At 37.8% G+C, this 12,125-nt stretch overlaps 1 non-coding gene across 1 annotated transcript; it reads left to right on the top strand.

The window, feature by feature from the left end:
* Positions 1-755: 755 nt before the first annotated feature.
* On the top strand, positions 756-886 carry LOC132236287 (small nucleolar RNA SNORA66). Its single transcript, XR_009453236.1, has one exon. It is a non-coding gene; the product is annotated as a small nucleolar RNA SNORA66 (small nucleolar RNA).
* Positions 887-12,125: the final 11,239 nt, after the last annotated feature.

Raw genomic sequence — 12,125 nt, 5'->3', positions numbered from 1 at the left:
AGAAGAGAGAGAGAAACTTTGATGTGAGAGAGACACATCAATTGGTTGCCTCCTGTATATGCTCCAACTGGGGCCGGTGTTGAACCTGCAACCCAGGTAAGTTGATCAGGAATTGAACCTGTGACCCTTTGGTGTATGGGCCAACGCTCTAACCACTGAGAGACACTGGCCTGGGCTTAGGGCTTTTTTGTTTGTTTGTTTTTAAATATATTTTTATAGATTTCTGAGAGGATGTGAGGAGAGAGAGAACATCAATGAAGAGAATCATTGATCATCTGTTTCCTGCACGCCCCCTACTGGGGAGTGAGCCTTGATCTTTTGTTTCATAGGTTGATGCTCAACCACTGAACCATGCCAACTAGGCCTTAGGTTGTTTTTTAATCAATAGTTTGTTTGAGGGGTGGGGATGGAAGTAGATGGTGTTGTTTTAAACATAGCCTGACTGGCAAATTCACTTACTGAATTTTCTTTCCATTTATACATTTGTTCTCTCAATACAGTATAGGCAATTCTGTCTATATTCTGAGACTGACTGTGAAGAAACCTGTCTACCTATTTATATTGAAATAGGACACTGAATTCTGTTTTGGAAAAGGATTCTACTTTTCAAAATCTCATGCCATTTGAGCATTGTTGATTTTTTTCATTAAGTCTCTGTAACAAACCCTTAAATATGAATCTAAGCACATGACTTACTGTTGCATCCATGGTGATGGAGGGCAAGAGAGAAATGACAGTTACAATGATTCATCCTAGTGGAAACTTGGTCACTAACTGCATGATGTTGCAGAAGTGAGGGGAACCAGGTTTGCTAAAGTAATTGTGGTGATAGAAATGTATTAGCCTCAGAAGCTACTGAGGTGGTCCATTCTATCCTAGTACAGTGTAAAATAAAATAAAACAATAAAATAAAATAAAATAAAAAATTAAAATAAAATAAAAAGTGATTCATCTTGGCATGCAAGCTACCCGAGGGCAGGAGCTTTATAATATTTACTGTTCTGTCTACAGAACCAAGAACATATGTTGAATGAGTGAATGTTAGGTCTCTCTGGCCTTACCATTGTGGTGGCAGCTCAGAGGAATTTTCATTGATGGTGCAGAAATTCTCCTTTGGAACCTGGATCTCATATTCAGTGGGACTGGCTGCTTCGGAAGTAGTTGGCATATGGCTTATTAGGGTATTGTCTGGATTTTTGTTCTTTTTGTAGCTGTCACTGCTCCAAGGAAAGGAGGCCAGTTTTGGAGAAAATTTTCTGATCAGTAACTTTGGAGAACTCTCTTTTCCTTCTGAAAAACATAGTTAGTCACCAGTTCAGATAGAAGCAGAGAAACTTCCTCTTGGCTCAGGGTTGAATAGAATCAGGGAGATCCTGAAGAATAAATACCTGGGGAAACAATGAGTCTTGCTGTGGAGACTGCAGTCCCAGCCTCATTTTCTGCAATGCACTTGAATTCCCCAGAGTCTTCAGGAAATACTTCTGTGATAATCAAGGTGCAGACTTCCTCTGAAAAGGGAAGAGATTCAACATGACCAGAATATTTGGGTGCCTCTAATTAACAAACAAAAGTGATTCATTCTAGGGGAAATTCAACCACTAACTGAATAATGTGGGAAAATGTCAGGGAGAGTAATACTAGGAGTAGAATATTCCTGAGACAATCCATCTGATTAGATTTTTGTCTTTGAGTGGGCTCATGAAGAAAAATCTTAAAAATATAACCCAAATTAGTACTAGCTCAGCCCCCATCACCTGCCTTTTAGTCATATCTGTTTTCTCTACTAGATTGTATGTTCCTTGAAGCAGAGATTACACTTTATTTCTTCTAGATTTCTGTAGCTTTAGTGCTTAGCATAAAAGTTTTGTATAGAAAGATTTTCTGAACTGACCTAAAAATTATCATTGCCATGGTAGTTAGATTTAATGTTAGTACAGTGATGGCCACTATGTGATAGGCACATTTCCTTCTTGGATAGTCAACAATTTGGATGGTTGATGTCAGAACACCTCCTTACTGCCTCTGTTGCATAGTTCATGAGTCGCAAATACTATATCAACTGGAATTAGAAGAAGAATGCATGCTCTATGAGGTCAGACACAATGGCCAAGAGTGGAACCTGGCCATAGTCTCCACTCAGGAAATATATGTTGAGTGGATGAATAGATGAATAAATACACTTAAAGAGTCTAGTTATCTTGTTTCTTCTGTGTGTCAGTTCAAGAGTTGGCACAGGGTAGCCTGAAAACTGCTCGTGATGGCAAAAGTAATTTAGGACACAACGTATTCTTAGATACTAATTTTGGCTTAGTCATTTATTATCAAGATATTGGAAATTTGTACTTACCAGGAATGGGTGATAAACAAGCTTCTGAAAGATAAAACAAGAGAATAGAGAGAGAATTTAAATGGTAACAATTAATTTAGTTGGGAAAAGGGGCCATGTGTATATGAGAAATAATTTGAGGTTGAAATCTGGAATCAGACTATATATTCTGGAGAAACTCATAAAAAGTGCATAAAGGAACAGACACTTTGCAGGGTGTTGGAAGAACTGTATTTTATCTTGTTCTGCCACAAAATTGCTCTGTGACTGTGTGAAAATTACTTTACTTCTTTGGACCTTTGTTCTTTATTTCTAACATGAAGGTAAGACCAGGTAATATCTCTTCACTGAATGTGAACCAATTGCTGAAACACTAATCTGAGGTGCTCTCTTTTCCCCAAGAAAACCCTTTTCTTTTAATATCTTTAAAATAAAGTTAAACACATTATAAAAATACTGTAGTAGTATTGTAGAAAAATACAATAAAAGTTAATAGTTTTCTCTGGGTGGTGAGAAAATGGGTTATTTAAAGTGTCTTTTTTATGTTGTAGTTTTTCTACATTTATTATAATAAAATTGTGCCCTGGCTGGCGTGACTCAGCTGGTTGAGCATTGTCCTGTGCACCAAGAGGTTGCAGGTTCAATTTCCGATCACATGCCTGGGTTCCTGGCTTGGTCCTCAGTAGGGGACTTGTAGGAAGCAGCCGATTCAAAAAAGTACAATAAACGTTATTTTAAAAAGAAATATCATGCTCTTGCCAGTGTGGCTCAGTTGGAGGAGCATTGTCCCATATACCAAAAGGTTGAGGGTTCTATTCCTGGTCAGGACACATACCTAAGTTGTGGGTTTGATCCCTGGCACCAGTGGGGACATGTGCAGGAGGCAATGAATCAATATTTTTCTTTTTTTTCTCTCTCTCTTCCCCTGTCCTTAAAAATCAATGAAAATGTCCTCGGGTGAGGATTAAAAAAAAAAAAAAAAGAAATATCATATTGTGTCATACAGGTGTTTCTTAAATGTGATGTGGAAATGTTCAGTTGTTTTGACTTACCATTTTTTTAAAAAAATATATCTTACTGATTTTTTACAGAGAGGAAGGGAGAGAGAGAGAGAGAGATAGAAACATCGATGGGAGAGAAACATCGATCAGCCGCCTCCTGCACATCTCCCACTGGGGATGTGCCCGCAACCCAGGTACATGCCCTTGACCGGAATCGAACCTGGGACCCCTCAGTCCATAGGCCGACGCTCTATCCACTGAGCCAAACCGGTTTCGGCTTGACTTACCATTTTAAGTGAATATGTTTTCTTCCCTTGGTTCCAGAACTATCTTGACTTAAACCCTGGCTACAGCATTTACTAGCTTTTGACCTTGGACAAGGTGTTTAACATTTCTGATGTTAGTGTTTTTTTTTAACTTATAAAATGGCGGTAATAGCACATACCTCAAAATGTTGTGAAGATTAAATGAGAATTGTTTATCAAGTACAAACTTAGTGTTTAGCTTGAGTGATATTGTCATGTTTTTTTACCCTTCCCTAAGTTAATTACTCTATAAAACACATAATAAAGTATTTAGAAAGTTATCTATCAGTTTTCACTTGTCTTAACTCTTTTAAAAAATATGTTTATTCTCACATTTTTTTTCTTGTTTGTATGCCAAGAACTCATTGGGAAGATAGCTAAGATTAATTTATAAAAATAAGTCCTTTCATAGCTATTAAAATTATAGTTGCATCAATTTGCTATCTCCCCCCCCCCCTTCTTTATATTAAAGCTGGGGACAGTGAAACAAGGATGGGCCTAGGATAAAAGAAGCAACAGGAGAGAGATTAGATAGGGAAATGAGTTTAGGTTTGGCTGCTCTGGCTCACTAAGAAGTCAGAGAAAAGGGGGCATTGAAGATAGGTTCAGGGGGTGCCCCTTGCTTTCTGGTTGCAAATCTCACAGAGTCCCTTACAGTTTAGGAGATGCATACCTATGGGGGCAGAAAAAGAGGAAGGGAGCGGCATAGGCATGCTCCTGGGAGTGAGAGCACGCCTTCTTTTTGGTTGTTTCTGTTGAGGAAACATTTGGATATAAAATAACAATTAACAATAGAAATCTCTGAGTCTATAACAAATCAGCTATTAAACTTTTAAACATGAATTAGATTTCAAGGTTAATTGGAATAAAAAGAAAATTGAAAATTTTATCATGATACTTTTCCTCAGAATCCGAAAGTCATCTGAGTCTGCTATCTTCTCTTTCTCTCTGTACCAGTGAACTTGCACTGTGGCTGTGGCCTGGACTTGGCATTCAAACACAACAAATTGACCTCTGGTGGTAGAGATGTCTTGAAGATGCTGAAGAACACAGAATCACAGAATGGAAAAAACTTTTACCATATACAATGATTTGGGATATAAGTTACAGTAAGTGTGCATACTTTTTCATCATAATTATTGACAACTACTTTAATCAAAACAAGGAGCTTTATAGTATGCTTTATAGTCAGGTATAAATTATTTTTATCTTAATTTTATAGAATTGTGTTTAATAAGAAGGTTGTTATTCATGCCCCAAGAGCCATTTTTCAAAATAGAAACAGAGTAGTTGAAAAGTCTTTACTGCCCTGCCCAAGTAGCTCAGTTGGTTAGAGAGTTGTTTGATAAACCAAGGTTGTGGGTTCAATCCCTGGTCAGGGCACATACAAGAATCAGCCAATGAATGCATAAAACAAGTGGAACAACAAATCAATGTCTCTCTCTCTCTAAAAATAAATTTTAAAAAAGTGACAAAAAAAGAAGAAAAGTCTTTACTCCATTGACCATTTTGTTGAGTACATATATAGTCACAGATTTAAACTTTATTATTGGTCAAGTAGCTTGGGCAGTATTTTAATTTGTTAAGAATTCTGTACTGTGACTTAAAGGGCTTGAGCCAAAATCTCAACTCTGCCACTGTCTAGAAACTTGGAAGACTCTTAATCTCTGTGGAACTCACGTTTTGTTTTGTTTTGTTTTGTTTTGTTTTGTTTTGTTTTGTTTGTTAATCCTCACCTGAGGATATTTTTTCTGTGAATTTTTAGAGAGAGTGGAAGGGAGAGAGGGAGGTGCAGAGAGAGAGAAAGAGACGTTGATATGAGAGAGACACATCAATTGGTTGCCTCCCAGCCCCACCCCCACTGGGGCTGGAATTAAACCTGCAACCCAGGTATGTGCTTTTGACTGGGAATCAAACTCAAGATTTTTACATGTGAAATAGGACTAGAAAAATGTTCAGCCTACCTTGAGGTTTTGAGGTTCATTTCAGACAAATAATCTGAAAACTTTCTTTAAAGAATGAAGAGTTATATTAATATATTAAAAAGTGTTTATTGACGATAGCTAGTTTAGTCTCACAGTGCATACATGAATGTATGGCATTTGTGGTAAATTTCCATCTTAAATCCTCATTTCCCATGTCTCCTATTTCCAGCTCCAGGGACCTCTAGAATCTAGAATTACATTTCAGATTATAAATTGGTCCTGAGACCAGAGAGGGAATGTCTGAAGTCCTCCTATCAGATGAAGCTTAGTTGAGACATAATGACCACCAGCCCAGCACTTGAGCCTGATGCCTAGGACTGCATATCATAGGGAAAGAATCCAGCAGGAAATGAGGTGTGTGGAAATAATTGACACATGAGCCTGACAGTATCTGTTGAAAGCGAGCTTCCAGAATTGATAGAACTTCTTAGTCTTTTTTAAAAAAATATATCTTTATTGATTTCAGAGAGGAAGGAAGAGGGAAAGAGAGACAGAAACATCAATGATTAGAGAGAATCATTGATTGGCTGCCTCCTGCATGCCCCCTACTGGGGATTGAGCCCACAACCCAGGCATGTGCCCTTGACCAGAATCAAACCCAGGGCCCTTCAGTCCACAGGTTGACGCTCTATCCACTGAGCCAAACCAGCTAGGGCAGAACTTCTTACTCCTTCTGACATTGTTTTCCATGTCTCCCATCCTGTATGCGGTACAGGTTAAGTCCCTACCATGCTTCTCATACTTTGGGCCAGCAATGGGCAGAAAAATGTTCCAGTTCTGTCAGGTTTGGAAATTGGAAGAGGATTTCAACCTTAGTTTGGTTTGACCTAGCTGATTAAATTTTGCTGTTTTCAGTAGGTGATAGAGGAGTCTTCTCAATCCTGATTTCTGACTGTGACCAAAGCAGGAAATAGATACTGCTTTGCGTATTGACTTCTTCATAAGGGTGTCTTATAGCTAGTTAGTAGAACCTGATAAACCTGGAGGAGAGAGGATTGCTTGGACAGAGGATTGCCCTCCAGAGCTGGAGGATTGACAGAGCAAAAGCCTAAGAGCACAGGATAAACCATGAGTTGCTCTATGACATTCTGGAACTCAGATTTCTCATATATAAAATAATAATAATCTCTGAGGTCCTTTCTAGTTCCCCTTTCCTCCTTTTCACTCCTTTGATAATGCCTACAATTTATCTATAAAATCCAAACTCTGTCATGCAGTATGGATAGGTTACCTTGGTAAACACTGGGGCCACAACACACGTGGGTTCTGAAAGGCTGCTGCAGGGACTCTGCATCTGGTTTAAGAAATAGAAGAGACACTATCATCCATATTGTCAAGGCCCTGAAACTGAGGTGCATGGTGGCCATGAACTAATTGCATCAGTTTTAGCTGCTACTAACCACACCCTAAGATTACTTTTGGAAAGGATGCTTCTTCTTTTTTAAAAATATATTTTTGTTGATTTCAGAGAGGAAGAGAGAGGGAGAGATAGAAAACATTAATGATGAGAGAGAACCATTGATTGGCTGCTTTCTGCACTCCCCATACTAGGGATCAGTCCACAACCCAGGCTTGTGCCCTGACCGGGAATTGAACCTTGACCTCTGGTTAATAGGTTGAGACTCAACTACTGAGCCACATCAGAAAGGGAGGCTCATGCTTCTAATTTAGATGTCACCTTGGATGTCTGCTCCAATGCCACCTTTTTATCTCTCTCCTCCAGCATTCCATCAGATGAGATGGTAAAATAGAACACTGGGCAATTATATAGATGAGAAATGAGTATTGGCAATTATTTAGAGGCTGTATATTAAAAGTTTCTAAATTTTACTGACTAGATTTTTTCCCTTCCTCCATACAGTTGTCCTTGTTTAGGTTTTTGAAAAAGCATCTCCTCCCACCCCCATTTTTTAAAATAGGGAATTCATTCCTCAGATAGTTAGAATACTCTTTATGGTACTGAGCTCCTAGAAACCAACTGTCCCTTTTGGTCTGGCATGCAGACAAATGGCCAGACCACAGAACTACCATAGAGTTATTTCTGAGACCTATGGATGTCTTTTTTTCTTTTAAAATATATTTTATTGGTTTTTTACAGAGAGGAAGGGAGAGCGATAGAGAGTTAGAAGCATCGATGAGCGAGAAACATCAATCAGCCGCCTCCTACACATCCCCCCACTGGGGATGTGCCCACAGCCAAGGTACATGCACTATGCCGGAATTGAACCTGGGACCCTTCAGTCCGCAGGCCGACACTCTATCCACTGAGCCAAACCGGTTAGGGCCCCATGGATTTCTTTATTGCTGTTTCTGAGATCATGCAGCTGGATGCTCTCCTCATGTCTACTACTTTTCAAGAAAGTTGCATTAATCCATGCAACTTCTCCTCTGGGCCCGAGTCTCCATTACCAGGACTCCTTGGAAGGCTTTTAAAACCGAACCTACCCTCTGGGGGTCAATACACAATGGGTGAACTAAGGTAGAATAACTTGATCTGATGTTGGAGGTTTCATTAATCTGGGAACTGATGGTCAGAGAAACTCTAGTGGTTTTCTTCTTTATCCTGTGGAAGAAACAAAACCAAACACAGTCCAGTGAAGGAAAGATGAGAGGTGGCTTTGATAGAAATGCCCAACTGTATACATTTGAATGTATATAATTTTTTGCCTATAATCCTTATTTTTCTTTTGCATAATAATCTTAGTTTTTTTTCTTTTTGACCAATTTTTAGGGGATTATGTCTCCAAAAGTTTTGCTTTAAACTTCCTTTTTCTTAATTCAATAGGGAGTGGGCTGTTACTAAACAATTTATGCACATGAAATAACGTATAACGCAAATAAGAATCTCAAAGTTTGATAATTTTTTTGGTGTATTTTTTAAGAAGCAGAATTCCCCCCTATATTCATATGCAACAAATGCCCATTCGCATGCATATTTTGTACTTACTCTGACATTTCTGCATATTCCGAACACCATTCCAGAGAGAAATGTTTTCTTACTTCCCTGGGTACCTACAAGAAAGAGGAAAAAATTCTGTCTAAATTTCACTGGAATTTAATAAAATCAACTGACTGTATTCACTCTAGGACCAGCAAGTTGGTTTGTTACAGACAGTAGGTCGATCCAGAACATCTACATTCTTGACTAAGTTGGAACTACTTTAATATTTTCTATTTAAAAAATCCAGATGTTTACCTTTACAGAACTATAGCACTTGCACTCAGAAAAGATACTGAGTTATTTCCAAAAAACATCATTTCAGAGGGCATATATTAGTGTCTGTGAATTTGTGTTTTTGTCTGAAGTCTTCAGAATATTTGTTATAATAAGAAATCTAATAAAACAAATTTCTGTGTCTATTATAAGGAAGGATGTTGTCAATGTTGGTATTATCTCTATGAGGACTTAGTAGAGAAATAGATCTTAGTTCTTAGTATCATGAATAATTGGGCTTCTCCTGTGCTGCTAGTTTAGTTTTTCCTCACAGATACTCTGAACCTTAATATTGGTTGTATTTCTTTTTTTTATTATTATTATTGCTTAAAGTATTACAAAGGGTATTACATATGTGTCCTTTCCCCCCCCCCCCCACCCTTGACAATCCCGTAATATTGGTTGTATTTCTTGTTGTGTTACCTACTTGAAAGTTTAGAGCTCACTTTATAGCCAATAATTCAACAGAGTTTGGAGTCAGTATCTTCTACATTTATAACCTGATACTTAAAAAAAAACAACAACTATATCTGTGATGGTTTATTTACCCAATCCAACATTTAGATCACATGACTCCACAAAGGTGTGTATTGCTTTATGCTGTTTCCCTCAACCTCATCTCACAAATAAAAACAATTGATATAGAAAGATTCCTCTTTTTCTAACCTTGGCAGTAAGTCCTTACACTACACTGGCCATCTTAGGTGAAGTTAAGCATTAACAGCATTGCACACTAAGGGAAGATATGGGAAATCTTGTCTGACATCTTCAGACAACAAAACTAAAAGACAGAGAGGTTATATTATTTGCTCAAGGTCATGCAATCTATTGGTAGAGTCAGAATTAGAATCCCAATCTCCTGTCTTCTAGTGCCCCTAGCAAATGAACTCTATATTACTATATACATTTAAAATTTTATAATTAAAAATTTGTTTGAATAGAGACTATAGTGATTATTTTTCCTTTTACCAGGGTAGTGTGCATTTATGGTTATGAATTCAGTGGGTAATGGAATAGCCCTTTTTGTATGTAAACTCCATGATGGCAGAGACAGTTTGCTTTGTTCACTCTTATATCCACCATGTGTAGAATAGTGCCAGGCACATAGAAGATACTCAGTAAATAGTTGTTGAATGAATTAATTTGCTTTATTGGCAATATTGTCTATAAGACTTTAGTGGAGAATGTTTGTGGTTTCTAGAGATTCTAACCTTTAAGTATTAGACCCTGGAGAGAAACCCTATGAACAGCAGGGAAACTCTGGTTGTAGCAGGAAGATAAAAATGAAAAGCTTCCCCTCATGGGAAGAGAAGGATTAAGTGAGAGAGTATGTATGAAACTTCTTGGAAGAAACATAACTTATAAATAAATACAAGGCCAGTTGGTTCAAGAGGCTAGAATTTCCTCTAAGCCCCTTGGCATGTCTCAAAGGAGAAGCTAGAAAACAGCAGAATAGTTATGGTGGTGGATGAAATTCAGGTTTTGCCCACATTGAAATTGTTCTATGTCCCCAGGCTAATGAGAAGGAAAAGAGAAAATCCAAGCCTTATAAAGGGAAGGTCATACTGGGACCCCCTAACATTCCAGATGCTTTCTGTTCTAAGCATGAATAATCAAACTTCATAGACAAGATTTCCAGTCAGGGGACAATGCTAGTGTTTAAGCCATGGGGTTAGGAGGGTAGGCAGGACTTCCCATGTCCTGTGACTTATCTTCCAACCAATGAAAGGAGACAGTGATAACGAATAAAAACAAGAAATTCTCTGAATTTTACGTTGGCATATGCCACTGGTTAGCATGAGTTAAACAGTCTGTGTCTGAAGATTGTATAGGATTGGGAAAAAATATAGAGAGGACAGGTAGTGTGGAAAATAGATAATTAGTTCAGGATTGAAGAAATCTAGATTTTGGTTCCAGGTCTGTCATTAATTAGTTATATGATCTTGAGCAAGACCCTTTGGGATCTTAGTGATCTGTAAGAAGTGGAATGGTCCCTAAGGTTCCTTCTAGGTCTATTTTCTCTTTTTTAATATTTTCAAATTTCAGGGTCTGATCATGCTTTAAAAATCTCTGATTTACATAATTACTGCAATAGATGAAATTCCGTGAGTGGATAAGATAAAGATGAACATTGGGCTAAAAGCAAAAGCAGTCATCATTTAGGGCTGTGGCTTAGACTGCCATTCTGGGATGTAGAGGTTTGAAAAATGAGCTCAGTTTTAATTTTATTTTTTAGCTCAATTTTAGAGTTACTTAAACAATTGTTATTTATTTATGAAAACAAATTTTTCAAAATTCATTGGGTAAGTGATACAACATGAGAACCACCTCACTTCCAGAAAAGGAATACTTTATAAAAGAAAATTCCCTCTTACATATTGAGTTCTTTCACTAAAGCCACTGTAGTCTTTACATTTGATTCTCATATATCTTCCCCTAGGGGTTAGAAAAAGATGTTTAGAAAAATAAGTAATAAAAGTCCTTTTGCTTGACTGTTAATGAAAAAATACCATACCCCAGAGTATTAAAATAAAAATGTGGGTTCAGAATACATGTGACCTATCCTGAAGTGTTCCTTCTTGATTTTAGGTAGCACTGGGTATGTCCTTGAGAGAAAAAAATAGCTAGGGATTTTACTTTGGGATGAGTTATGCTAGCAGGCTTCATGTCTCACGTAAGTGGTAACCTTTGCTGAGTGTAACCCTAGCTCTTTGTAAAGAGAACAGAATTAGACTCCACCAAATGAAGAGTCCAAGATCTTGGCAGTCTTACTCTGGAAAGATGACAGGATACATAGAGATCATACAAATGAACAATGATGATGCCCTTATAACATTGCCTGAATAGCTAGGGTGTCTGCAGAGTTATGCTAGCTTAAGGGATATAATGTAGGTTCAGTGGTCTGAAAAATAGAACACTAGATCTTTTTAATTATTATTTTAAAATATTTTTATTGATTTCAGAGGGAGAGGAAGGGAGAGACACATCAATGATGAGAGAGAATCATTGATCAGCTGCCTCCTGCACGCCCCACACTGGGGATCGAGCCTGCAACCTGGGCATTGTACCCTGACTGGAAATCAAACCATGACCTTCTGGTTCATAGGTCGATGCTAAACCACTGAGTCACGCTGGCTGGGTGAACCCTAGTTCTTTATAAAAGTGAACAATTGAAGAATCTGATAATAGCTACATTAAGCAAAAATTGGGGAAAGAGAAGTGAAGTAGGCCGATTAGCAACATACATTCAAATGTTTTTAAATGTCAAATGATTTTGTCTATTTTAGATTTATT

This window comes from Myotis daubentonii, chromosome 5, assembly GCF_963259705.1.
Source record: "Myotis daubentonii chromosome 5, mMyoDau2.1, whole genome shotgun sequence".
NCBI lineage: Eukaryota > Metazoa > Chordata > Mammalia > Chiroptera > Vespertilionidae > Myotis > Myotis daubentonii.
This window is presented reverse-complemented; position numbering and strand designations above follow the sequence as displayed.